Below are 21,646 nucleotides of genomic sequence, written 5' to 3' on the forward strand. Positions count from 1 at the left end.
CAAAGTCTGCGACTCAAAATACAGCCAATGCAGAAGTCCACAATGCCTTATGGTGTCGTTAGCTAGATTCCCTTCTTCTTATCAGTGTCCTGGTGGTCCATCTGAAAATAATTTCATAATTAAGTAGATATTAAACCTTAAAGATCGGTATATTTGGGGGCGTGGCTGGCTTGATTGACAGGTCCAGTCAGGAGTGATTGACAGCCCGTTTGGACAAAGGGGGTCTTCTTCATGGAAGCTAACAATGTTTGCAGCGACTTTGAGCGGTTTTCTAGCCAGGGGCATAGTGGCAAGTAGAGAAAGGCTGTTAGCGAGGTGGCTTCTCAGTCAGCCCCGCCTATGGACCCGCCCTTTGCCCCTCCACCACTTTGCCCTCTCGTCCAAATATGGTCGCTTTCGATATTATCTTTTGATAATCTGCAAGCAGGGATTCCATGGTGTAATGGTCAGCACTCTGGACTTTGAATCCAGTAATCCGAGTTCAAATCTCGGTGGAACCTACAGGCAAAGTCCGCGACTCAAAATACAGCCAATGCGTAAATCCACAATGCCTTATGGTGTCGTTAGCTAGATTTTCTTCTTCTTATCAGTGTCCTGGTGGTCCATCTGAAAATAATTTCATAATTAAGTAGATATTAAACCTTAAAGATCGGTATATTTGGGGGCGTGGCTGGCTTGATTGACAGGTCCAGTCTGGAGTGATTGACAGCCCGTTTGGACAAAGGGGGTCTTCTCCATGGAAGCTAACAATGTTTGCAGCGACTTTGAGCGGTTTACTAGCCAGGGGCATAGTGGCAAGTAGAGAAAGGCTGTTAGCGAGGTGGCTTCTCAGTCAGCCCCGCCCATGGACCCTCCCTTTGCCCCTCCACCACTTTGCCCTCTCGGCCAAATATGGTCGCTTTCGATATTATCTTTTTATAACCTGCAAGTAGGGGTTCCATGGTGTAATGGTCAGCACTCTGGACTTTGAATCCAGTAATCCGAGTTCAAATCTCGGTGGAACCTACAGACAAAGTCCGCGACTCAAAATACAGCCAATGCGGAAGTCCACAATGCCTTATGGTGTCGTTAGCTAGATTCCCTTCTTCTTATCAGTGTCCTGGTGGTCCATCTGAAAATAATTTCATAATTAAGTAGATATTAAACCTTAAAGATCGGTATATTTGGGGGCGTGGCTGGCTTGATTGACAGGTCCAGTCTGGAGTGATTGACAGCCCGTTTGGACAAAGGGGGTCTTCTTCATGGAAGCTAACAATGTTTGCAGCGACTTTGAGCGGTTTTCTAGCCAGGGGCATAGTGGCAAGTAGAGAAAGGCTGTTAGCGAGGTGGCTTCTCAGTCAGCCCCGCCTATGGACCCGCCCTTTGCCCCTCCACCACTTTGCCCTCTCGTCCAAATATGGTCGCTTTCGATATTATCTTTTGATAATCTGCAAGCAGGGATTCCATGGTGTAATGGTCAGTACTCTGGACATTGAATCCAGTAATCCGAGTTCAAATCTCGGTGGAACCTACAGGCAAAGTCCGCGACTCAAAATACAGCCAATTGAGAAGTCCACAAAGCCTTATGGTGTCGTTAGCTAGATTCCCTTCTTCTTATCAGTGTCCTGGTGGTCCATCTGAAAATAATTTCATAATTAAGTAGATATTAAACCTTAAAGATCGGTATATTTGGGGGCGTGGCTGGCTTGATTGACAGGTCCAGTCTGGAGTGATTGACAGCCCGTTTGGACAAAGGGGGTCTTCTCCATGGAAGCTAACAATGTTTGCAGCGACTTTGAGCGGTTTACTAGCCAGGGGCATAGTGGCAAGTAGAGAAAGGCTGTTAGCGAGGTGGCTTCTCAGTCAGCCCCTTTCATGGACCCGCCCTTTGCCCCTCCACCACTTTGCCCTCTCGTCCAAATATGGTCGCTTTTGATATTATCTTTTGATAATCTGCAAGTAGGGGTTCCATGGTGTAATGGTCAGCACTCTGGACTTTGAATCCAGTAATCCGTGTTCAAATCTAGGTGGAACCTACAGGCAAAGTCAGCGACTCAAAATACAGCCAATGCGTAAATCCACAATGCCTTATGGTGTCGTTAGCTAGATTTTCTTCTTATCAGTGTCCTGGTGGTCCATCTGAAAATAATTTCATAATTAAGTAGATATTAAACCTTAAAGATCGGTATATTTGGGGGCGTGGCTGGCTTGATTGACAGGTCCAGTCTGGAGTGATTGACAGCCCGTTTGGACAAAGGGGGTCTTCTCCATGGAAGCTAACAATGTTTGCAGCGACTTTGAGCGGTTTACTAGCCAGGGGCATAGTGGCAAGTAGAGAAAGGCTGTTAGCGAGGTGGCTTCTCAGTCAGCCCCGCCTATGGACCCGCCCTTTGCCCCTCCACCACTTTGCCCTCTCGTCCAAGTATGGTCGCTTTCGATATTATCTTTTGATAATCTGCAAGCAGGGATTCCATGGTGTAATGGTCAGCACTCTGGACTTTGAATCCAGTAATCCGACTTCAAATCTTGGTGGAACCTGCAGGCAAAGTCTGCGACTCAAAATACAGCCAATGCAGAAGTCCACAATGCCTTATGGTGTCGTTAGCTAGATTCCCTTCTTCTTATCAGTGTCCTGGTGGTCCATCTGAAAATAATTTCATAATTAATTAGATATTAAACCTTAAAGATCGGTATATTTGGGGGCGTGGCTGGCTTGATTGACAGGTCCAGTCTGGAGTGATTGACAGCCCGTTTGGACAAAGGGGGTCTTCTTCATGGAAGCTAACAATGTTTGCAGCGACTTTGAGCGGTTTACTAGCCAGGGGCATAGTGGCAAGTAGAGAAAGGCTGTTAGCGAGGTGGCTTCTCAGTCAGCCCCTTTCATGGACCCGCCCTTTGCCCCTCCACCACTTTGCCCTCTCGTCCAAATATGGTCGCTTTTGATATTATCTTTTGATAATCTGCAAGTAGGGGTTCCATGGTGTAATGGTCAGCACTCTGGACTTTGAATCCAGTAATCCGTGTTCAAATCTAGGTGGAACCTACAGGCAAAGTCAGCGACTCAAAATACAGCCAATGCGTAAATCCACAATGCCTTATGGTGTCGTTAGCTAGATTTTCTTCTTATCAGTGTCCTGGTGGTCCATCTGAAAATAATTTCATAATTAAGTAGATATTAAACCTTAAAGATCGGTATATTTGGGGGCGTGGCTGGCTTGATTGACAGGTCCAGTCTGGAGTGATTGACAGCCCGTTTGGACAAAGGGGGTCTTCTCCATGGAAGCTAACAATGTTTGCAGCGACTTTGAGCGGTTTACTAGCCAGGGGCATAGTGGCAAGTAGAGAAAGGCTGTTAGCGAGGTGGCTTCTCAGTCAGCCCCGCCTATGGACCCGCCCTTTGCCCCTCCACCACTTTGCCCTCTCGTCCAAGTATGGTCGCTTTCGATATTATCTTTTGATAATCTGCAAGCAGGGATTCCATGGTGTAATGGTCAGCACTCTGGACTTTGAATCCAGTAATCCGACTTCAAATCTTGGTGGAACCTGCAGGCAAAGTCTGCGACTCAAAATACAGCCAATGCAGAAGTCCACAATGCCTTATGGTGTCGTTAGCTAGATTCCCTTCTTCTTATCAGTGTCCTGGTGGTCCATCTGAAAATAATTTCATAATTAATTAGATATTAAACCTTAAAGATCGGTATATTTGGGGGCGTGGCTGGCTTGATTGACAGGTCCAGTCTGGAGTGATTGACAGCCCGTTTGGACAAAGGGGGTCTTCTTCATGGAAGCTAACAATGTTTGCAGCGACTTTGAGCGGTTTACTAGCCAGGGGCATAGTGGCAAGTAGAGAAAGGCTGTTAGCGAGGTGGCTTCTCAGTCAGCCCCTTTCATGGACCCGCCCTTTGCCCCTCCACCACTTTGCCCTCTCGTCCAAATATGGTCGCTTTTGATATTATCTTTTGATAATCTGCAAGTAGGGGTTCCATGGTGTAATGGTCAGCACTCTGGACTTTGAATCCAGTAATCCGTGTTCAAATCTAGGTGGAACCTACAGGCAAAGTCAGCGACTCAAAATACAGCCAATGCGTAAATCCACAATGCCTTATGGTGTCGTTAGCTAGATTTTCTTCTTATCAGTGTCCTGGTGGTCCATCTGAAAATAATTTCATAATTAAGTAGATATTAAACCTTAAAGATCGGTATATTTGGGGGCGTGGCTGGCTTGATTGACAGGTCCAGTCTGGAGTGATTGACAGCCCGTTTGGACAAAGGGGGTCTTCTCCATGGAAGCTAACAATGTTTGCAGCGACTTTGAGCGGTTTACTAGCCAGGGGCATAGTGGCAAGTAGAGAAAGGCTGTTAGCGAGGTGGCTTCTCAGTCAGCCCCGCCTATGGACCCGCCCTTTGCCCCTCCACCACTTTGCCCTCTCGTCCAAGTATGGTCGCTTTCGATATTATCTTTTGATAATCTGCAAGCAGGGATTCCATGGTGTAATGGTCAGCACTCTGGACTTTGAATCCAGTAATCCGACTTCAAATCTTGGTGGAACCTGCAGGCAAAGTCTGCGACTCAAAATACAGCCAATGCAGAAGTCCACAATGCCTTATGGTGTCGTTAGCTAGATTCCCTTCTTCTTATCAGTGTCCTGGTGGTCCATCTGAAAATAATTTCATAATTAAGTAGATATTAAACCTTAAAGATCGGTATATTTGGGGGCGTGGCTGGCTTGATTGACAGGTCCAGTCTGGAGTGATTGACAGCCCGTTTGGACAAAGGGGGTCTTCTCCATGGAAGCTAACAATGTTTGCAGCGACTTTGAGCGGTTTTCTAGCCAGGGGCATAGTGGCAAGTAGAGAAAGGCTGTTAGCGAGGTGGCTTCTCAGTCAGCCCCGCCTATGGACCCGCCCTTTGCCCCTCCACCACTTTGCCCTCTCGTCCAAGTATGGTCGCTTTCGATATTATCTTTTGATAATATGCAAGCAGGGATTCCATGGTGTAATGGTCAGCACTCTGGACTTTGAATCCAGTAATCCGAGTTCAAATCTCGGTGGAACCTGCAGGCAAAGTCTGCGACTCAAAATACAGCCAATGCAGAAGTCCACAATGCCTTATGGTGTCGTTAGCTAGATTCCCTTCTTCTTATCAGTGTCCTGGTGGTCCATCTGAAAATAATTTCATAATTAAGTAGATATTAAACCTTAAAGATTGGTATATTTGGGGGCGTGGCTGGCTTGATTGACAGGTCCAGTCAGGAGTGATTGACAGCCCGTTTGGACAAAGGGGGTCTTCTTCATGGAAGCTAACAATGTTTGCAGCGACTTTGAGCGGTTTTCTAGCCAGGGGCATAGTGGCAAGTAGAGAAAGGCTGTTAGCGAGGTGGCTTCTCAGTCAGCCCCGCCTATGGACCCGCCCTTTGCCCCTCCACCACTTTGCCCTCTCGTCCAAATATGGTCGCTTTCGATATTATCTTTTGATAATCTGTAAGCAGGGATTCCATGGTGTAATGGTCAGCACTCTGGACTTTGAATCCAGTAATCCGAGTTCAAATCTCGGTGGAACCTACAGGCAAAGTCCGCGACTCAAAATACAGCCAATGCGTAAATCCACAATGCCTTATGGTGTCGTTAGCTAGATTTTCTTCTTCTTATCAGTGTCCTGGTGGTCCATCTGAAAATAATTTCATAATTAAGTAGATATTAAACCTTAAAGATCGGTATATTTGGGGGCGTGGCTGGCTTGATTGACAGGTCCAGTCTGGATTGATTGACAGCCCGTTTGGACAAAGGGGGTCTTCTCCATGGAAGCTAACAATGTTTGCAGCGACTTTGAGCGGTTTACTAGCCAGGGGCATAGTGGCAAGTAGAGAAAGGCTGTTAGCGAGGTGGCTTCTCAGTCAGCCCCGCCCATGGACCCTCCCTTTGCCCCTCCACCACTTTGCCCTCTCGGCCAAATATGGTCGCTTTCGATATTATCTTTTTATAACCTGCAAGTAGGGGTTCCATGGTGTAATGGTCAGCACTCTGGACTTTGAATCCAGTAATCCGAGTTCAAATCTCGGTGGAACCTACAGACAAAGTCCGCGACTCAAAATACAGCCAATGCGGAAGTCCACAATGCCTTATGGTGTCGTTAGCTAGATTCCCTTCTTCTTATCAGTGTCCTGGTGGTCCATCTGAAAATAATTTCATAATTAAGTAGATATTAAACCTTAAAGATCGGTATATTTGGGGGCGTGGCTGGCTTGATTGACAGGTCCAGTCTGGAGTGATTGACAGCCCGTTTGGACAAAGGGGGTCTTCTTCATGGAAGCTAACAATGTTTGCAGCGACTTTGAGCGGTTTTCTAGCCAGGGGCATAGTGGCAAGTAGAGAAAGGCTGTTAGCGAGGTGGCTTCTCAGTCAGCCCCGCCTATGGACCCGCCCTTTGCCCCTCCACCACTTTGCCCTCTCGTCCAAATATGGTCGCTTTCGATATTATCTTTTGATAATCTGCAAGCAGGGATTCCATGGTGTAATGGTCAGTACTCTGGACATTGAATCCAGTAATCCGAGTTCAAATCTCGGTGGAACCTACAGGCAAAGTCCGCGACTCAAAATACAGCCAATTGAGAAGTCCACAAAGCCTTATGGTGTCGTTAGCTAGATTCCCTTCTTCTTATCAGTGTCCTGGTGGTCCATCTGAAAATAATTTCATAATTAAGTAGATATTAAACCTTAAAGATCGGTATATTTGGGGGCGTGGCTGGCTTGATTGACAGGTCCAGTCTGGAGTGATTGACAGCCCGTTTGGACAAAGGGGGTCTTCTCCATGGAAGCTAACAATGTTTGCAGCGACTTTGAGCGGTTTACTAGCCAGGGGCATAGTGGCAAGTAGAGAAAGGCTGTTAGCGAGGTGGCTTCTCAGTCAGCCCCTTTCATGGACCCGCCCTTTGCCCCTCCACCACTTTGCCCTCTCGTCCAAATATGGTCGCTTTTGATATTATCTTTTGATAATCTGCAAGTAGGGGTTCCATGGTGTAATGGTCAGCACTCTGGACTTTGAATCCAGTAATCCGTGTTCAAATCTAGGTGGAACCTACAGGCAAAGTCAGCGACTCAAAATACAGCCAATGCGTAAATCCACAATGCCTTATGGTGTCGTTAGCTAGATTTTCTTCTTATCAGTGTCCTGGTGGTCCATCTGAAAATAATTTCATAATTAAGTAGATATTAAACCTTAAAGATCGGTATATTTGGGGGCGTGGCTGGCTTGATTGACAGGTCCAGTCTGGAGTGATTGACAGCCCGTTTGGACAAAGGGGGTCTTCTCCATGGAAGCTAACAATGTTTGCAGCGACTTTGAGCGGTTTACTAGCCAGAGGCATAGTGGCAAGTAGAGAAAGGCTGTTAGCGAGGTGGCTTCTCAGTCAGCCCCGCCCATGGACCCGCCCTTTGCCCCTCCACCACTTTGCCCTCTCGTCCAAATATGGTCGCTTTTGATATTATCTTTTGATAATCTGCAAGGAGGGGTTCCATGGTGTAATGGTCAGCACTCTGGACTTTGAATACAGTAATCCGAGTTCAAATCTCGGTGGAACCTACAGGCAAAGTCAGCGACTCAAAATACAGCCAATGCGTAAATCCACAATGCCTTATGGTGTCGTTAGCTAGAATTTCTTCTTCCTATCAGTGTCCTGGTGGTCCATCTGAAAATAATTTCATAATTAAGTAGATATTAAACCTTAAAGATCGGTATATTTGGGGGCGTGGCTGGCTTGATTGACAGGTCCAGTCTGGAGTGATTGACAGCCCGTTTGGACAAAGGGGCTCTTCTCCATGGAAGCTAACAATGTTTGCAGCGACTTTGAGCGGTTTACTAGCCAGGGGCATAGTGGCAAGTAGAGAAAGGCTGTTAGCGAGGTGGCTTCTCAGTCAGCCCCGCCCATGGACCCTCCCTTTGCCCCTCCACCACTTTGCCCTCTCGGCCAAATATGGTCGCTTTCGATATTATCTTTTTATAACCTGCAAGTAGGGGTTCCATGGTGTAATGGTCAGCACTCTGGACTTTGAATCCAGTAATCCGAGTTCAAATCTCGGTGGAACCTACAGACAAAGTCCGTGACTCAAAATACAGCCAATGCGGAAGTCCACAATGCCTTATGGTGTCGTTAGCTAGATTCCCTTCTTCTTATCAGTGTCCTGGTGGTCCATCTGAAAATAATTTCATAATTAAGTAGATATTAAACCTTAAAGATCGGTATATTTGGGGGCGTGACTGGCTTGATTGACAGGTCCAGTCTGTAGTGATTGACAGCCCGTTTGGACAAAGGGGGTCTTCTCCATGGAAGCTAACAATGTTTGCAGCGACTTTGAGCGGTTTACTAGCCAGGGGCATAGTGGCAAGTAGAGAAAGGCTGTTAGCGAGGTGGCTTCTCAGTCAGCCCCGCCCATGGACCCGCCCTTTGCCCCTCCACCACTTTGCCCTCTCGTCCAAATATGGTCGCTTTCGATATTATCTTTTTATAACCTGCAAGTAGGGGTTCCATGGTGTAATGGTCAGCACTCTGGACTTTGAATCCAGTAATCCGAGTTCAAATCTCAGTGGAACCTACAGGCAAAGTCCGCGACTCAAAATACAGCCAATGCGGAAGTCCACAATGCCTTATGGTGTCGTTAGCTAGATTCCCTTCTTCTTATCAGTGTCCTGGTGGTCCATCTGAAAATAATTTCATAATTAAGTAGATATTAAACCTTAAAGATTGGTATATTTGGGGGCGTGGCTGGCTTGATTGACAGGTCCAGTCTGGAGTGATTGACAGCCCGTTTGGACAAAGGGGGTCTTCTCCATGGAAGCTAACAATGTTTGCAGCGACTTTGAGCGGTTTACTAGCCAGGGGCATAGTGGCAAGTAGAGAAAGGCTGTTAGCGAGGTGGCTTCTCAGTCAGCCCCGCCCATGGACCCGCCCTTTGCCCCTCCACCACTTTGCCCTCTCGTCCAAATATGGTCGCTTTCGATATTATCTTTTGATAATCTGCAAGTAGGGGTTCCATGGTGTAATGGTCAGCACTCTGGACTTTGAATACAGTAATCCGAGTTCATACAGCCAATGCGGAAGTCCACAATGCCTTATGGTGTCGTTAGCTAGATTCCCTTCTTCTTATCAGTGTCCTGGTGGTCCATCTGAAAATAATTTCATAATTAAGTAGATATTAAACCTTAAAGATTGGTATATTTGGGGGCGTGGCTGGCTTGATTGACAGGTCCAGTCTGGAGTGATTGACAGCCCGTTTGGACAAAGGGGGTCTTCTCCATGGAAGCTAACAATGTTTGCAGCGACTTTGAGCGGTTTACTAGCCAGGGGCATAGTGGCAAGTAGAGAAAGGCTGTTAGCGAGGTGGCTTCTCAGTCAGCCCCGCCCATGGACTCGCCCTTTGCCCCTCCACCACTTTGCCCTCTCGGCCAAATATGGTCGCTTTCGATATTATCTTTTGATAATCTGCAAGTAGGGGTTCCATGGTGTAATGGTCAGCACTCTGGACTTTGAATCCAGTAATCCGAGTTCAAATCTCGGTGGAACCTACAGGCAAAGTCCGCGACTCAAAATACAGACAATGCGGAAGTCCACAATGCCTTATGGTGTCGTTAGCTAGATTCCCTTCTTCTTATCAGTGTCCTGGTGGTCCATCTGAAAATAATTTCATAATTAAGTAGATATTAAACCTTAAAGATCGGTATATTTGGGGGCGTGACTGGCTTGATTGACAGGTCCAGTCTGGAGTGATTGACAGCCCGTTTGGACAAAGGGGGTCTTCTCCATGGAAGCTAACAATGTTTGCAGCGACTTTGAGCGGTTTACTAGCCAGGGGCATAGTGGCAAGTAGAGAAAGGCTGTTAGCGAGGTGGCTTCTCAGTCAGCCCCGCCTATGGACCCGCCCTTTGCCCCTCCACCACTTTGCCCTCTCGTCCAAATATGGTCGCTTTCGATATTATCTTTTGATAATCTGCAAGCAGGGATTCCATGGTGTAATGGTCAGCACTCTGGACTTTGAATCCAGTAATCCGAGTTCAAATCTCGGTGGAACCTACAGGCAAAGTCCGAGACTCAAAATACAGCCAATGGAGAAGTCCACAAAGCCTTATGGTGTCGTTAGCTAGATTCCCTTCTTCTTATCAGTGAGGAACCTACAGGCAAAGTCCGCGACTCAAAATACAGCCAATGCGTAAATCCACAATGCCTTATGGTGTCGTTAGCTAGATTTTCTTCTTCTTATCAGTGTCCTGGTGGTCCATCTGAAAATAATTTCATAATTAAGTAGATATTAAACCTTAAAGATCGGTATATTTGGGGGCGTGGCTGGCTTGATTGACAGGTCCAGTCTGGAGTGATTGACAGCCCGTTTGGACAAAGGGGGTCTTCTCCATGGAAGCTAACAATGTTTGCAGCGACTTTGAGCGGTTTTCTAGCCAGGGGCATAGTGGCAAGTAGAGAAAGGCTGTTAGCGAGGTGGCTTCTCAGTCAGCCCCGCCTATGGACCCGCCCTTTGCCCCTCCACCACTTTGCCCTCTCGTCCAAGTATGGTCGCTTTCGATATTATCTTTTGATAATCTGCAAGCAGGGATTCCATGGTGTAATGGTCAGCACTCTGGACTTTGAATCCAGTAATCCGAGTTCAAATCTCGGTGGAACCTACAGGCAAAGTCCGCGACTCAAAATACAGCCAATGCGGAAGTCCACAATGCCTTATGGTGTCGTTAGCTAGATTCCCTTCTTCTTATCAGTGTCCTGGTGGTCCATCTGAAAATAATTTCATAATTAAGTAGATATTAAACCTTAAAGATCGGTATATTTGGGGGCGTGGCTGGCTTGATTGACAGGTCCAGTCTGGAGTGATTGACAGCCCGTTTGGACAAAGGGGGTCTTCTTCATGGAAGCTAACAATGTTTGCAGCGACTTTGAGCGGTTTTCTAGCCAGGGGCATAGTGGCAAGTAGAGAAAGGCTGTTAGCGAGGTGGCTTCTCAGTCAGCCCCGCCTATGGACCCGCCCTTTGCCCCTCCACCACTTTGCCCTCTCTTCCAAATATGGTCGCTTTCGATATTATCTTTTGATAATCTGCAAGCAGGGATTCCATGGTGTAATGGTCAGCACTCTGGACTTTGAATCCAGTAATCCGAGTTCAAATCTCGGTGGAACCTACAGGCAAAGTCCGCGACTCAAAATACAGCCAATTGAGAAGTCCACAAAGCCTTATGGTGTCGTTAGCTAGATTCCCTTCTTCTTATCAGTGTCCTGGTGGTCCATCTGAAAATAATTTCATAATTAAGTAGATATTAAACCTTAAAGATCGGTATATTTGGGGGCGTGGCTGGCTTGATTGACAGGTCCAGTCTGGAGTGATTGACAGCCCGTTTGGACAAAGGGGGTCTTCTCCATGGAAGCTAACAATGTTTGCAGCGACTTTGAGCGGTTTACTAGCCAGGGGCATAGTGGCAAGTAGAGAAAGGCTGTTAGCGAGGTGGCTTCTCAGTCAGCCCCTTTCATGGACCCGCCCTTTGCCCCTCCACCACTTTGCCCTCTCGTCCAAATATGGTCGCTTTTGATATTATCTTTTGATAATCTGCAAGTAGGGGTTCCATGGTGTAATGGTCAGCACTCTGGACTTTGAATCCAGTAATCCGTGTTCAAATCTAGGTGGAACCTACAGGCAAAGTCAGCGACTCAAAATACAGCCAATGCGTAAATCCACAATGCCTTATGGTGTCGTTAGCTAGATTTTCTTCTTATCAGTGTCCTGGTGGTCCATCTGAAAATAATTTCATAATTAAGTAGATATTAAACCTTAAAGATCGGTATATTTGGGGGCGTGGCTGGCTTGATTGACAGGTCCAGTCTGGAGTGATTGACAGCCCGTTTGGACAAAGGGGGTCTTCTCCATGGAAGCTAACAATGTTTGCAGCGACTTTGAGCGGTTTACTAGCCAGGGGCATAGTGGCAAGTAGAGAAAGGCTGTTAGCGAGGTGGCTTCTCAGTCAGCCCCGCCCATGGACCCGCCCTTTGCCCCTCCACCACTTTGCCCTCTCGTCCAAATATGGTCGCTTTTGATATTATCTTTTGATAATCTGCAAGTAGGGGTTCCATGGTGTAATGGTCAGCACTCTGGACTTTGAATACAGTAATCCGAGTTCAAATCTCGGTGGAACCTACAGGCAAAGTCAGCGACTCAAAATACAGCCAATGCGTAAATCCACAATGCCTTATGGTGTCGTTAGCTAGAATTTCTTCTTCCTATCAGTGTCCTGGTGGTCCATCTGAAAATAATTTCATAATTAAGTAGATATTAAACCTTAAAGATCGGTATATTTGGGGGCGTGGCTGGCTTGATTGACAGGTCCAGTCTGGAGTGATTGACAGCCCGTTTGGACAAAGGGGGTCTTCTCCATGGAAGCTAACAATGTTTGCAGCGACTTTGAGCGGTTTACTAGCCAGGGGCATAGTGGCAAGTAGAGAAAGGCTGTTAGCGAGGTGACTTCTCAGTCAGCCCCGCCCATGGACCCTCCCTTTGCCCCTCCACCACTTTGCCCTCTCGGCCAAATATGGTCGCTTTCGATATTATCTTTTTATAACCTGCAAGTAGGGGTTCCATGGTGTAATGGTCAGCACTCTGGACTTTGAATCCAGTAATCCGAGTTCAAATCTCGGTGGAACCTACAGACAAAGTCCGTGACTCAAAATACAGCCAATGCGGAAGTCCACAATGCCTTATGGTGTCGTTAGCTAGATTCCCTTCTTCTTATCAGTGTCCTGGTGGTCCATCTGAAAATAATTTCATAATTAAGTAGATATTAAACCTTAAAGATCGGTATATTTGGGGGCGTGACTGGCTTGATTGACAGGTCCAGTCTGTAGTGATTGACAGCCCGTTTGGACAAAGGGGGTCTTCTCCATGGAAGCTAACAATGTTTGCAGCGACTTTGAGCGGTTTACTAGCCAGGGGCATAGTGGCAAGTAGAGAAAGGCTGTTAGCGAGGTGGCTTCTCAGTCAGCCCCGCCCATGGACCCGCCCTTTGCCCCTCCACCACTTTGCCCTCTCGTCCAAATATGGTCGCTTTCGATATTATCTTTTTATAACCTGCAAGTAGGGGTTCCATGGTGTAATGGTCAGCACTCTGGACTTTGAATCCAGTAATCCGAGTTCAAATCTCAGTGGAACCTACAGGCAAAGTCCGCGACTCAAAATACAGCCAATGCGGAAGTCCACAATGCCTTATGGTGTCGTTAGCTAGATTCCCTTCTTCTTATCAGTGTCCTGGTGGTCCATCTGAAAATAATTTCATAATTAAGTAGATATTAAACCTTAAAGATTGGTATATTTGGGGGCGTGGCTGGCTTGATTGACAGGTCCAGTCTGGAGTGATTGACAGCCCGTTTGGACAAAGGGGGTCTTCTCCATGGAAGCTAACAATGTTTGCAGCGACTTTGAGCGGTTTACTAGCCAGGGGCATAGTGGCAAGTAGAGAAAGGCTGTTAGCGAGGTGGCTTCTCAGTCAGCCCCGCCCATGGACCCGCCCTTTGCCCCTCCACCACTTTGCCCTCTCGTCCAAATATGGTCGCTTTCGATATTATCTTTTGATAATCTGCAAGTAGGGGTTCCATGGTGTAATGGTCAGCACTCTGGACTTTGAATACAGTAATCCGAGTTCATACAGCCAATGCGGAAGTCCACAATGCCTTATGGTGTCGTTAGCTAGATTCCCTTCTTCTTATCAGTGTCCTGGTGGTCCATCTGAAAATAATTTCATAATTAAGTAGATATTAAACCTTAAAGATTGGTATATTTGGGGGCGTGGCTGGCTTGATTGACAGGTCCAGTCTGGAGTGATTGACAGCCCGTTTGGACAAAGGGGGTCTTCTCCATGGAAGCTAACAATGTTTGCAGCGACTTTGAGCGGTTTACTAGCCAGGGGCATAGTGGCAAGTAGAGAAAGGCTGTTAGCGAGGTGGCTTCTCAGTCAGCCCCGCCCATGGACTCGCCCTTTGCCCCTCCACCACTTTGCCCTCTCGGCCAAATATGGTCGCTTTCGATATTATCTTTTGATAATCTGCAAGTAGGGGTTCCATGGTGTAATGGTCAGCACTCTGGACTTTGAATCCAGTAATCCGAGTTCAAATCTCGGTGGAACCTACAGGCAAAGTCCGCGACTCAAAATACAGCCAATGCGGAAGTCCACAATGCCTTATGGTGTCGTTAGCTAGATTCCCTTCTTCTTATCAGTGTCCTGGTGGTCCATCTGAAAATAATTTCATAATTAAGTAGATATTAAACCTTAAAGATCGGTATATTTGGGGGCGTGACTGGCTTGATTGACAGGTCCAGTCTGGAGTGATTGACAGCCCGTTTGGACAAAGGGGGTCTTCTCCATGGAAGCTAACAATGTTTGCAGCGACTTTGAGCGGTTTACTAGCCAGGGGCATAGTGGCAAGTAGAGAAAGGCTGTTAGCGAGGTGGCTTCTCAGTCAGCCCCGCCCATGGACCCGCCCTTTGCCCCTCCACCACTTTGCCCTCTCGTCCAAATATGGTCGCTTTCGATATTATCTTTTTATAACCTGCAAGTAGGGGTTCCATGGTGTAATGGTCAGCACTCTGGACTTTGAATCCAGTAATCCGAGTTCAAATCTCGGTGGAACCTACAGGCAAAGTCCGCGACTCAAAATACAGCCAATGCGGAAGTCCACAATGCCTTATGGTGTCGTTAGCTAGATTCCCTTCTTCTTATCAGTGTCCTGGTGGTCCATCTGAAAATAATTTCATAATTAAGTAGATATTAAACCTTAAAGATCGGTATATTTGGGGGCGTGGCTGGCTTGATTGACAGGTCCAGTCTGGAGTGATTGACAGCCCGTTTGGACAAAGGGGGTCTTCTTCATGGAAGCTAACAATGTTTGCAGCGACTTTGAGCGGTTTACTAGCCAGGGGCATAGTGGCAAGTAGAGAAAGGCTGTTAGCGAGGTGGCTTCTCAGTCAGCCCCGCCTATGGACCCGCCCTTTGCCCCTCCACCACTTTGCCCTCTCGTCCAAATATGGTCGCTTTCGATATTATCTTTTGATAATCTGCAAGCAGGGATTCCATGGTGTAATGGTCAGCACTCTGGACTTTGAATCCAGTAATCCGAGTTCAAATCTCGGTGGAACCTACAGGCAAAGTCCGAGACTCAAAATACAGCCAATGGAGAAGTCCACAAAGCCTTATGGTGTCGTTAGCTAGATTCCCTTCTTATCAGTGAGGAACCTACAGGCAAAGTCCGCGACTCAAAATACAGCCAATGCGTAAATCCACAATGCCTTATGGTGTCGTTAGCTAGATTTTCTTCTTCTTATCAGTGTCCTGGTGGTCCATCTGAAAATAATTTCATAATTAAGTAGATATTAAACCTTAAAGATCGGTATATTTGGGGGCGTGGCTGGCTTGATTGACAGGTCCAGTCTGGAGTGATTGACAGCCCGTTTGGACAAAGGGGGTCTTCTCCATGGAAGCTAACAATGTTTGCAGCGACTTTGAGCGGTTTTCTAGCCAGGGGCATAGTGGCAAGTAGAGAAAGGCTGTTAGCGAGGTGGCTTCTCAGTCAGCCCCGCCTATGGACCCGCCCTTTGCCCCTCCACCACTTTGCCCTCTCGTCCAAGTATGGTCGCTTTCGATATTATCTTTTGATAATCTGCAAGCAGGGATTCCATGGTGTAATGGTCAGCACTCTGGACTTTGAATCCAGTAATCCGACTTCAAATCTTGGTGGAACCTGCAGGCAAAGTCTGCGACTCAAAATACAGCCAATGCAGAAGTCCACAATGCCTTATGGTGTCGTTAGCTAGATTCCCTTCTTCTTATCAGTGTCCTGGTGGTCCATCTGAAAATAATTTCATAATTAAGTAGATATTAAACCTTAAAGATCGGTATATTTGGGGGCGTGGCTGGCTTGTTTGACAGGTCCAGTCTGGAGTGATTGACAGCCCGTTTGGACAAAGGGGGTCTTCTCCATGGAAGCTAACAATGTTTGCTGCGACTTTGAGCGGTTTACTAGCCAGGGGCATAGTGGCAAGTAGAGAAAGGCTGTTAGCGAGGTGACTTCTCAGGCAGCCCCGCCCATGGACCCGCCCTTTGCCCCTCCACCACTTTGCCCTCTCGTCCAAATATGGTCGCTTTCGATATTATCTTTTGATAATCTGCAAGCAGGGGTTCCATGGTGTGATGGTCAGCACTCTGGACTATGAATCCAGTAATCCGAGTGCAAATCTCGGTGGAACCTACAGGCAAAGTCCGCGACTCAAAATACAGCCAATGGAGAAGTCCACAATGCCTTATGGTGTCGTTAGCTAGATTCCCTTCTTCTTATCAGTGTCCTGGTGGTCCATCTGAAAATAATTTCATAATTAAGTCCGCGACTCAAAATACAGCCAATGCGGAAGTCCACAATGCCTTATGGTGTCGTTAGCTAGATTCCCTTCTTCTTATCAGTGTCCTGGTGGTCCATCTGAAAATAATTTCATAATTAAGTAGATATTAAACCTTAAAGATTGGTATATTTGGGGGCGTGGCTGGCTTGATTGACAGGTCCAGTCTGGAGTGATTGACAGCCAATGTTTGCAGCGACTTTGAGCGGTTTACTAGCCAGGGGCATAGTGGCAAGTAGAGAAAGGCTGTTAGCGAGGTGGCTTCTCAGTCAGCCCAGCCCATGGACCCGCCCTTTGCCCCTCCACCACTTTGCCCTCTCGTCCAAATATGGTCGCTTTCGATATTATCTTTTGATAATCTGCAAGTAGGGGTTCCATGGTGTAATGGTCAGCACTCTGGACTTTGAATCCAGTAATCCGAGTTCATACAGCCAATGCGGAAGTCCACAATGCCTTATGGTGTCGTTAGCTAGATTCCCTTCTTCTTATCAGTGTCCTGGTGGTCCATCTGAAAATAATTTCATAATTAAGTAGATATTAAACCTTAAAGATTGGTATATTTGGGGGCGTGGCTGGCTTGATTGACAGGTCCAGTCTGGAGTGATTGACAGCCCGTTTGGACAAAGGGGGTCTTCTCCATGGAAGCTAACAATGTTTGCTGCGACTTTGAGCGGTTTACTAGCCAGGGGCAGTGGCAAGTAGAGAAAGGCTGTTAGCGAGGTGACTTCTCAGGCAGCCCCGCCCATGGACCCGCCCTTTGCCCCTCCACCACTTTGCCCTCTCGTCCAAATATGGTCGCTTTCGATATTATCTTTTGATAATCTGCAAGCAGGGGTTCCATGGTGTGATGGTCAGCACTCTGGACTATGAATCCAGTAATCCGAGTGCAAATCTCGGTGGAACCTACAGGCAAAGTCCGCGACTCAAAATACAGCCAATGGAGAAGTCCACAATGCCTTATGGTGTCGTTAGCTAGATTCCCTTCTTCTTATCAGTGTCCTGGTGGTCCATCTGAAAATAATTTCATAATTAAGTCCGCGACTCAAAATACAGCCAATGCGGAAGTCCACAATGCCTTATGGTGTCGTTAGCTAGATTCCCTTCTTCTTATCAGTGTCCTGGTGGTCCATCTGAAAATAATTTCATAATTAAGTAGATATTAAACCTTAAAGATTGGTATATTTGGGGGCGTGGCTGGCTTGATTGACAGGTCCAGTCTGGAGTGATTGACAGCCAATGTTTGCAGCGACTTTGAGCGGTTTACTAGCCAGGGGCATAGTGGCAAGTAGAGAAAGGCTGTTAGCGAGGTGGCTTCTCAGTCAGCCCAGCCCATGGACCCGCCCTTTGCCCCTCCACCACTTTGCCCTCTCGTCCAAATATGGTCGCTTTCGATATTATCTTTTGATAATCTGCAAGTAGGGGTTCCATGGTGTAATAGTCAGCACTCTGGACTTTGAATCCAGTAATCCGAGTTCAAATCTCGGTGGAACCTACAGGCAAAGTCCGCGACTCAAAATACAGCCAATGCGGAAGTCCACAATGCCTTATGGTGTCGTTAGCTAGATTCCCTTCTTCTTATCAGTGTCCTGGTGGTCCATCTGAAAATAATTTCATAATTAAGTAGATATTAAACCTTAAAGATTGGTATATTTGGGGGCGTGGCTGGCTTGATTGACAGGTCCAGTCTGGAGTGATTGACAGCCCGTTTGGACAAAGGGGGTCTTCTCCATGGAAGCTAACAATGTTTGCAGCGACTTTGAGCGGTTTACTAGCCAGGGGCATAGTGGCAAGTAGAGAAAGGCTGTTAGCGAGGTGGCTTCTCAGTCAGCCCCGCCCATGGACCCGCCCTTTGCCCCTCCACCACTTTGCCCTCTCGTCCAAATATGGTCGCTTTCGATATTATCTTTTTATAACCTGCAAGTAGGGGTTCCATGGTGTAATTGTCAGCACTCTGGACTTTGAATCCAGTAATCCGAGTTCAAATCTCGGTGGAACCTACAGGCAAAGTCCGCAACTCAAAATACAGCCAATGCGGAAGTCCACAATGCCTTATGGTGTCGTTAGCTAGATTCCCTTCTTCTTATCAGTGTCCTGGTGGTCCATCTGAAAATAATTTCATAATTAAGTAGATATTAAACCTTAAAGATCGGTATATTTGGGGGCGTGACTGGCTTGATTGACAGGTCCAGTCTGGAGTGATTGACAGCCCGTTTGGACAAAGGGGGTCTTCTCCATGGAAGCTAACAATGTTTGCAGCGACTTTGAGCGGTTTACTAGCCAGGGGCATAGTGGCAAGTAGAGAAAGGCTGTTAGCGAGGTGGCTTCTCAGTCAGCCCCGCCCATGGACCCGCCCTTTGCCCCTCCACCACTTTGCCCTCTCGTCCAAATATGGTCGCTTTCGATATTATCTTTTTATAACCTGCAAGTAGGGGTTCCATGGTGTAATAGTCAGCACTCTGGACTTTGAATCCAGTAATCCGAGTTCAAATCTCGGTGGAACCTACAGGCAAAGTCCGCGACTCAAAATACAGCCAATGCGGAAGTCCACAATGCCTTATGGTGTCGTTAGCTAGATTCCCTTCTTCTTATCAGTGTCCTGGTGGTCCATCTGAAAATAATTTCATAATTAAGTAGATATTAAACCTTAAAGATTGGTATATTTGGGGGCGTGGCTGGCTTGATTGACAGGTCCAGTCTGGAGTGATTGACATCCCGTTTGGACAAAGGGGGTCTTCTCCATGGAAGCTAACAATGTTTGCAGCGACTTTGAGCGGTTTACTAGCCAGGGGCATAGTGGCAAGTAGAGAAAGGCTGTTAGCGAGGTGGCTTCTCAGTCAGCCCCGCCCATGGACCCGCCCTTTGCCCCTCCACCACTTTGCCCTCTCGTCCGAATATGGTCGCTTTCGATATTATCTTTTGATAATCTGCAAGTAGGGGTTCCATGGTGTAATGGTCAGCACTCTGGACTTTGAATCCAGTAATCCGAGTTCATACAGCCAATGCGGAAGTCCACAATGCCTTATGGTGTCGTTAGCTAGATTCCCTTCTTCTTATCAGTGTCCTGGTGGTCCATCTGAAAATAATTTCATAATTAAGTAGATATTAAACCTTAAAGATCGGTATATTTAGGGGCGTGGCTGGCTTGATTGACAGGTCCAGTCTGGAGTGATTGACAGCCCGTTTGGACAAAGGGGGTCTTCTCCATGGAAGCTAACAATGTTTGCAGCGACTTTGAGCGGTTTACTAGCCAGGGGCATAGTGGCAAGTAGAGAAAGGCTGTTAGCGAGGTGGCTTCTCAGTCAGCCCCGCCCATGGACCCGCCCTTTGCCCCTCCACCACTTTGCCCTCTCGTCCAAATATGGTCGCTTTCGATATTATCTTTTGATAATCTGCAAGCAGGGGTTCCATGGTGTAATGGTCAGCACTCTGGACTTTGAATCCAGTAATCCGAGTTCATACAGCCAATGCGGCAGTCCACAATGCCTTATGGTGTCGTTAGCTAGATTCCCTTCTTCTTATCAGTGTCCTGGTGGTCCATCTGAAAATAATGTCATAATTAAGTAGATATTAAACCTTAAAGATCGGTATATTTGGGGGCAAGGCTGGCTTGATTGACAGGTCCAGTCTGGAGTGATTAACAGCCCGTTTGGACAAAGGGGGTTTTCTCCATGGAAGCTAACAATGTTTGCAGCGACTTTGAGCGGTTTACTAGCCAGGGGCATAGTGGCAAGTAGAGAAAGGCTGTTAGCGAGGTGGCTTCTCAGTCAGCCCCGCCCATGGACCCGCCCTTTGCCCCTCCACCACTTTGCCCTCTCGTCCAAATATGGTCGCTTTCCATATTATCTTTTGATAATCTGCAAGTAGGGGTTCCATGGTGTAATGGTCAGCACTCTGGACTTTGAATCCAGTAATCCGAGTTCATACAGCCAATGCGGAAGTCCACAATGCCTTATGGTGTCGTTAGCTAGATTCCCTTCTTCTTATCAGTGTCCTGGTGGTCCATCTGAAAATAATTTCATAATTAAGTAGATATTAAACCTTAAAGATCGGTATATTTGGGGGCGTGGCTGGCTTGATTGACAGGTCCAGTCTGGAGTGATTGACAGCCCGTTTGGACAAAGGGGGTCTTCTCCATGGAAGCTAACAATGTTTGCTGCGACTTTGAGCGGTTTACTAGCCAGGGGCATAGTGGCAAGTAGAGAAAGGCTGTTAGCGAGGTGACTTCTCAGGCAGCCCCGCCCATGGACCCGCCCTTTGCCCCTCCACCACTTTGCCCTCTCGTCCAAATATGGTCGCTTTCGATATTATCTTTTGATAATCTGCAAGCAGGGGTTCCATGGTGTGATGGTCAGCACTCTGGACTATGAATCCAGTAATCCGAGTGCAAATCTCGGTGGAACCTACAGGCAAAGTCCGCGACTCAAAATACAGCCAATGGAGAAGTCCACAATGCCTTATGGTGTCGTTAGCTAGATTCCCTTCTTCTTATCAGTGTCCTGGTGGTCCATCTGAAAATAATTTCATAATTAAGTCCGCGACTCAAAATACAGCCAATGCGGAAGTCCACAATGCCTTATGGTGTCGTTAGCTAGATTCCCTTCTTCTTATCAGTGTCCTGGTGGTCCATCTGAAAATAATGTCATAATTAAGTAGATATTAAACCTTAAGTAGATATTAAACCTTAAAGATCGGTATATTTGGGGGCGTGGCTGGCTTGATTGACAGGTCCAGTCTGGAGTGATTGACAGCCCGTTTGGACAAAGGGGGTCTTCTCCATGGAAGCTAACAATGTTTGCAGCGACTTTGAGCGGTTTACTAGCCAGGGGCATAGTGGCAAGTAGAGAAAGGCTGTTAGCGAGGTGGCTTCTCAGTCAGCCCCGCCCATGGACCCGCCCTTTGCCCCTCCACCACTTTGCCCTCTCGTCCAAATATGGTCGCTTTCGATATTATCTTTTGATAATCTGCAAGCAGGGGTTCCATGGTGTAATGGTCAGCACTCTGGACTTTGAATCCAGTAATCCGAGTTCATACAGCCAATGCGGCAGTCCACAATGCCTTATGGTGTCGTTAGCTAGATTCCCTTCTTCTTATCAGTGTCCTGGTGGTCCATCTGAAAATAATGTCATAATTAAGTAGATATTAAACCTTAAAGATCGGTATATTTGGGGGCAAAGCTGGCTTGATTGACAGGTCCAGTCTGGAGTGATTGACAGCCCGTTTGGACAAAGGGGGTTTTCTCCATGG

General features: G+C 47.0%; 21 non-coding genes across 21 annotated transcripts; all 21 read left to right on the forward strand.

The window, feature by feature from the left end:
- The first annotated feature begins 427 nt into the window (after nucleotides 1-427).
- Nucleotides 428-500, forward strand: trnaq-uug (transfer RNA glutamine (anticodon UUG)). The gene has a single exon. It is a non-coding gene; the product is annotated as a tRNA-Gln (tRNA).
- Nucleotides 501-933: 433 nt separating this feature from the next.
- On the forward strand, nucleotides 934-1,005 carry trnaq-uug (transfer RNA glutamine (anticodon UUG)). Its single transcript has one exon. It is a non-coding gene; the product is annotated as a tRNA-Gln (tRNA).
- Nucleotides 1,006-4,963: 3,958 nt separating this feature from the next.
- trnaq-uug (transfer RNA glutamine (anticodon UUG)) lies at nucleotides 4,964-5,036 on the forward strand. Its single transcript has one exon. It is a non-coding gene; the product is annotated as a tRNA-Gln (tRNA).
- A 432-nt stretch (nucleotides 5,037-5,468) lies between these two features.
- trnaq-uug (transfer RNA glutamine (anticodon UUG)) lies at nucleotides 5,469-5,541 on the forward strand. Its single transcript has one exon. It is a non-coding gene; the product is annotated as a tRNA-Gln (tRNA).
- A 433-nt stretch (nucleotides 5,542-5,974) lies between these two features.
- trnaq-uug (transfer RNA glutamine (anticodon UUG)) lies at nucleotides 5,975-6,046 on the forward strand. The gene has a single exon. It is a non-coding gene; the product is annotated as a tRNA-Gln (tRNA).
- A 1,440-nt stretch (nucleotides 6,047-7,486) lies between these two features.
- trnaq-uug (transfer RNA glutamine (anticodon UUG)) lies at nucleotides 7,487-7,558 on the forward strand. Its single transcript has one exon. It is a non-coding gene; the product is annotated as a tRNA-Gln (tRNA).
- Nucleotides 7,559-7,991: 433 nt separating this feature from the next.
- trnaq-uug (transfer RNA glutamine (anticodon UUG)) lies at nucleotides 7,992-8,063 on the forward strand. The gene has a single exon. It is a non-coding gene; the product is annotated as a tRNA-Gln (tRNA).
- A 433-nt stretch (nucleotides 8,064-8,496) lies between these two features.
- trnaq-uug (transfer RNA glutamine (anticodon UUG)) lies at nucleotides 8,497-8,568 on the forward strand. Its single transcript has one exon. It is a non-coding gene; the product is annotated as a tRNA-Gln (tRNA).
- An 898-nt stretch (nucleotides 8,569-9,466) lies between these two features.
- trnaq-uug (transfer RNA glutamine (anticodon UUG)) lies at nucleotides 9,467-9,538 on the forward strand. Its single transcript has one exon. It is a non-coding gene; the product is annotated as a tRNA-Gln (tRNA).
- Nucleotides 9,539-9,970: 432 nt separating this feature from the next.
- trnaq-uug (transfer RNA glutamine (anticodon UUG)) lies at nucleotides 9,971-10,043 on the forward strand. Its single transcript has one exon. It is a non-coding gene; the product is annotated as a tRNA-Gln (tRNA).
- A 532-nt stretch (nucleotides 10,044-10,575) lies between these two features.
- On the forward strand, nucleotides 10,576-10,648 carry trnaq-uug (transfer RNA glutamine (anticodon UUG)). The gene has a single exon. It is a non-coding gene; the product is annotated as a tRNA-Gln (tRNA).
- Nucleotides 10,649-11,080: 432 nt separating this feature from the next.
- On the forward strand, nucleotides 11,081-11,153 carry trnaq-uug (transfer RNA glutamine (anticodon UUG)). Its single transcript has one exon. It is a non-coding gene; the product is annotated as a tRNA-Gln (tRNA).
- A 935-nt stretch (nucleotides 11,154-12,088) lies between these two features.
- Nucleotides 12,089-12,160, forward strand: trnaq-uug (transfer RNA glutamine (anticodon UUG)). The gene has a single exon. It is a non-coding gene; the product is annotated as a tRNA-Gln (tRNA).
- Nucleotides 12,161-12,593: 433 nt separating this feature from the next.
- On the forward strand, nucleotides 12,594-12,665 carry trnaq-uug (transfer RNA glutamine (anticodon UUG)). Its single transcript has one exon. It is a non-coding gene; the product is annotated as a tRNA-Gln (tRNA).
- Nucleotides 12,666-13,098: 433 nt separating this feature from the next.
- On the forward strand, nucleotides 13,099-13,170 carry trnaq-uug (transfer RNA glutamine (anticodon UUG)). Its single transcript has one exon. It is a non-coding gene; the product is annotated as a tRNA-Gln (tRNA).
- Nucleotides 13,171-14,068: 898 nt separating this feature from the next.
- trnaq-uug (transfer RNA glutamine (anticodon UUG)) lies at nucleotides 14,069-14,140 on the forward strand. The gene has a single exon. It is a non-coding gene; the product is annotated as a tRNA-Gln (tRNA).
- A 433-nt stretch (nucleotides 14,141-14,573) lies between these two features.
- Nucleotides 14,574-14,645, forward strand: trnaq-uug (transfer RNA glutamine (anticodon UUG)). Its single transcript has one exon. It is a non-coding gene; the product is annotated as a tRNA-Gln (tRNA).
- A 432-nt stretch (nucleotides 14,646-15,077) lies between these two features.
- trnaq-uug (transfer RNA glutamine (anticodon UUG)) lies at nucleotides 15,078-15,150 on the forward strand. The gene has a single exon. It is a non-coding gene; the product is annotated as a tRNA-Gln (tRNA).
- Nucleotides 15,151-17,822: 2,672 nt separating this feature from the next.
- On the forward strand, nucleotides 17,823-17,894 carry trnaq-uug (transfer RNA glutamine (anticodon UUG)). The gene has a single exon. It is a non-coding gene; the product is annotated as a tRNA-Gln (tRNA).
- A 433-nt stretch (nucleotides 17,895-18,327) lies between these two features.
- trnaq-uug (transfer RNA glutamine (anticodon UUG)) lies at nucleotides 18,328-18,399 on the forward strand. Its single transcript has one exon. It is a non-coding gene; the product is annotated as a tRNA-Gln (tRNA).
- Nucleotides 18,400-18,832: 433 nt separating this feature from the next.
- Nucleotides 18,833-18,904, forward strand: trnaq-uug (transfer RNA glutamine (anticodon UUG)). Its single transcript has one exon. It is a non-coding gene; the product is annotated as a tRNA-Gln (tRNA).
- Nucleotides 18,905-21,646: the final 2,742 nt, after the last annotated feature.

The sequence above is a fragment of the Osmerus eperlanus genome, chromosome 25 (genome assembly GCF_963692335.1).
Source record: "Osmerus eperlanus chromosome 25, fOsmEpe2.1, whole genome shotgun sequence".
Classification (NCBI taxonomy): domain Eukaryota; kingdom Metazoa; phylum Chordata; class Actinopteri; order Osmeriformes; family Osmeridae; genus Osmerus; species Osmerus eperlanus.